General features: G+C 36.2%; 1 non-coding gene across 1 annotated transcript; it reads right to left on the bottom strand.

Moving 5' to 3' along the window:
- Positions 1-3,581: 3,581 nt before the first annotated feature.
- LOC141694747 (small nucleolar RNA R71) lies at positions 3,582-3,688 on the bottom strand. Its single transcript, XR_012564031.1, has one exon. It is a non-coding gene; the product is annotated as a small nucleolar RNA R71 (small nucleolar RNA).
- Positions 3,689-4,143: the final 455 nt, after the last annotated feature.

The raw sequence follows: 4,143 nt of genomic DNA, 5'->3' as shown, positions 1-4,143 counted from the left end.
TGACTTTGATGAAACTTTTTACCTGTAGCCCTGTTAAAATCAGTTCGGATTTTGCTTGCGATTGCTGCTTACTACAACTATGAGATCTGGCAATTAGCCAGATGGTTTTATTTCCAAGAGAAATGAAAACCTAGTGTGTAAGCTGCTGCGAACCATATGTGGTTTAAAGCAAGCTTCTCGTAGATGGAACATTCATTTTGATGAGACAATCAAAGAGTTTGATTTTATCAAAAACATAGATGAACCATGCGTTTACAAAAGGGTTAGTGGGAGCGCGATAACATTTCTTGTGTTGTATTGAATTAGAGTTGACACACATAACAACATAGCAGACCCACTCACAAAGCTACTTTATGAAAGTCACTTTGATCGTCATGAAGACAAGATGGGTATTAGATACCAGAGTGATTGGCTTTAGTACAAGTGGGAGATTGAAAAGAATATGTCCTAAGTCCAATCACGTATTAGGATTTAGGAATAACTTTTATGTAATCTGTTTTGATTTCATTGATATTAATAAAAGACTTGTTTTGTTTTTATTACGGGCTCTATCTATTTAAGTGTTTAAATAAGATATACCATAGTTTAGAGTAAAGCTTTTTATGGATTATGATGAGATCATAATAGTGAGACCTAAAAAGATGATAACTCTAAACTTAAATAGTTCCTGGTCGTAGGATTACTAACTGGTAATTAATAATCCGCAAAGATCGGTACATACTATGCTTGCTTCATTATGAAGGATGTCTGTTCTCATAGACATTTGTGTGGTGACACTATAGCTAGTATGTAGGTGCTTATTATAGAATAAGTTCACTGAACATGACTCGCCCAGCTGAACAACTGATGGAGTTCACTCACGTGTCAACAGTTGTTCGCTTAGTGATAGTTGTACAAGTATCCTTAGACTTGAGGTCATCATAGTCATCTTTTGTACACTGAACTATGCTTTGGTTTAGTTCTTAGTCTCCAGGGACAATTATTAGGGCTCTTCTGGGTATAGGAATTTGTACACGAAGATAGTGTATGATCAATAAAGGATCTACCCCTTCCAGTGAAGGAAGCGAATGTTCAAGGCTGATCCACTTATGCTAGTTCAGGAATCTCTGGCCAGAGTAAATGAAATTAGAAAGGAGTTTCTATTTTGCATAGAACTAAGCATAGTAATTGGTAAGCAAGTGATTGAATTAGATAGGCTTGATACGAGATCCATGCCATGTATTTAATCGGGACATTGTAGGGTAGAAGGAGTTTATTATACGGTAACTATTCACTTACAGGTTCTTGGTATACTAAGCAGTGAATTCATATTATCCGGATAGTCGCGATATGTTGAGAAGCATCCCTCACGATGTAGAATAAATGTGATTAATTAATTAATCATATTTAATAAATTAGAGAATTTATATAAATAATGATAAAATAGTTTTATTATTATTTATTTCTACTACCGGCTTAATATTGAACCTACAGGGTCACACCATAAAAAGAGAATGATTTAATGGTGGAGGAATTAATTAATAATGGCTAATAATTATTTATTTATGAAATAAATAATTAATTGGCAAATTTAATAATTGATTAAATAAGATTTAATTGATTATAAATTAATTAAGAAAAGTTCTTAATATTATTAATTAAAGGATTTAATTTTTGGAAATTAAATCAAGAGGGAGAATTATTTCTAAAGTGTTTAGAAAAAGGATTAATAATTAAAAGGTATTTTAATTATTAATGAGAATAATAAATGGGATAATAATAATATTATTTATGGGAAAATTTCAGCTGAAAATTTTCCTATAAATACAGTATTATAGACCCTATTTTATTGTAACCCACATCGAACCCGAAAACCCAAAAAGTTTGAAAAACCCAATTCTCTCCACCTCCTTCCTCCTCCTTAACATCGTTTTCTTGGTGGATACCGGTGGAGTGATTCACACTTGAGGAGCAACTGCTAAGGATCTCTGATCGTTGTCTCCGAATTATTTTTAAAGGTTAGATTCGATCCCTCGAATTTTTATTCATGATCTGTATGCTTTTATTTGGATTTTATATGTGTAAAAGTGTTTTGCCATGCCCCCGCTGCGTTTAAAATCCAACAGCTATATCATGTTTTCATTGGAACCCACGTTGGCGATGAGTTTGATTATGGGCTAATCGTTATCGTGGGTTTCTAGCGGATTTATTTATGGATTTCTTTAGTTAAATTGTTTGATGCCTTAGTATGTGGTGATTGTATGATATCCTAGTATTGGTTGTGCGTATTCGTCATATGAGCGTCGCGAACTTGTAAGATAGTGTGTTAATTCTTAATGAAGTGAAAGTGAATTTAAGGATTTAGAACTTTCCATTCTAGCATAGGTTCATGTATTGTTATGTATGATTCGTAGGTAATTTTAACCATCTTACTTGCCCTATATAATCAAGATAGATAACTTGTGCTTAAACCGTTATGTTGTCAAATTGTATAGACATATAGGGTCTCAATATAATTGGTGCCTATTCAGTTTCTATCTCTTTTGTGGATGTCTGGTAGAATGGTACTCGTGCAACGAAAGTTGGCGTTTATCAGTTTCATGTTGTCTGATTAGTGTCATCACCATTGCATGCTAAGGTTGAGAATAATAAGACTATTAAATGAAGTAATTAATGAAGTTAGAATCCCATGTCTGTCATATATATTAACTCAGTCTATCTTATTCTCGTAGTTATAATAGTTAGCATAATTCTTAGTTATAAACATTCTCAATTTGTTATCGTCTTAGCATTGAATAATAACCATACATTATTGCTTAGGTGCGTAATTTAGATAGTTAACCAATACATTCTCTATGGGATCAAATCTGATTTATTTCTTATACTACTTGCGAACTCGTATACTTGCGTGTAATATTAGCGCGTGTTTAGCGACTTGTTGGCGCCGCTGCCGGGGACTGCAGTGTTAATTACTAGTTTATGTGCTTTCCATCAGTGGTCGTTAAAGTTCATTGACTCGGACATTGTTACTTATTTGTTTCCTTGTTTTATTTCAGGTGATCTAGCGAGGGTGTATGCATACGCGTTCGCGTACTCGTAAGAGAACACTGGATAAAGCCGAGGAAGAACTTGTGGTAGTTCGTAGGAAAGTTTTTGAGGAAGAAAAGAAGGTAGAAGAAGAATAGAAAGTTGAAGAGCCAATTTTAGTAGCTATGGGTGATCAAGCAGAAAATCTGAAGGCTTTGATGGACTGTTCTAAGCCTAAGATTAATGACATTTAGTCTAGCATCATTAGACCAGCCATCACGGCTAACACTTTTGAGATCAAGTCAAGCACGATGCAGATGATACAGAACTCAGTTCAGTTTGGGGGTTCTCCTACCAAAGACCCCAACATGCACATCAGGGATTTCATCGAGATCTACGACACTTTCAAGTTCAATGGTGTGACTGAAGATGCTATCAAGCTGCGACTCTTCCCTTTCTCTTTGAAGGACAAAGCTAAGTGCTGGTTACACTCTCTACCGGCAGGGTCTATGACAACTTGGGAATATCTTGCTCAAAAGTTTCTCACTAAATTTTTTCCCATGGTGAAGACTGCAGCAATCAGGAATGCTCTTACCCAGTTTGCGCAGCAAACTGGAGAATCTCTGTGTGAGGCTTGGGATCGATATAAGGATATGCTAAGAAAGTGCCTACACTATGGCATGCCTGATTGGATAATGATCAACTGTTTCTAAAGTGGACTGGGTCCTACTTCTAGGCCCATGCTTGATGCAGCATCAGGAGGAGCCTTGTGGGCTAAGAGCTACGATGAAGCTTATGAACTTATTGTACTGATGGCTGCTAATGAGTACCAGAATCCTTCCCAGAGACTGACTCAGGAAAAAGTTCCAGAAATTCTGGAGTTGGACGCAGCAACTGCTATAGCTGCCCAACTTAAGGCTTTGACAATGAAGGTGGACACTTTGGCTAATTATGGAGTTAATCAAATCACTATTGTCTGTGAGCTTTGTGTTGGTGCCCATGAGACTGATCAGTGCACAATTTTGAATGAATCAGCCCAGTTCGTGAGCAACTTCCAGCGATCGCAGCAACCTGTGCCAGCCACCTATCATCCAAACAACCACAATCATCCTAATTTCAGTTGGAGCAATGCTCAAA

The sequence above is a fragment of the Apium graveolens genome, chromosome 10 (genome assembly GCF_009905375.1).
Source record: "Apium graveolens cultivar Ventura chromosome 10, ASM990537v1, whole genome shotgun sequence".
NCBI classification, from domain to species: domain Eukaryota; kingdom Viridiplantae; phylum Streptophyta; class Magnoliopsida; order Apiales; family Apiaceae; genus Apium; species Apium graveolens.
Note: the sequence above shows the minus strand (reverse complement) of the source record. Positions and strands in the feature narration are given on the sequence as shown.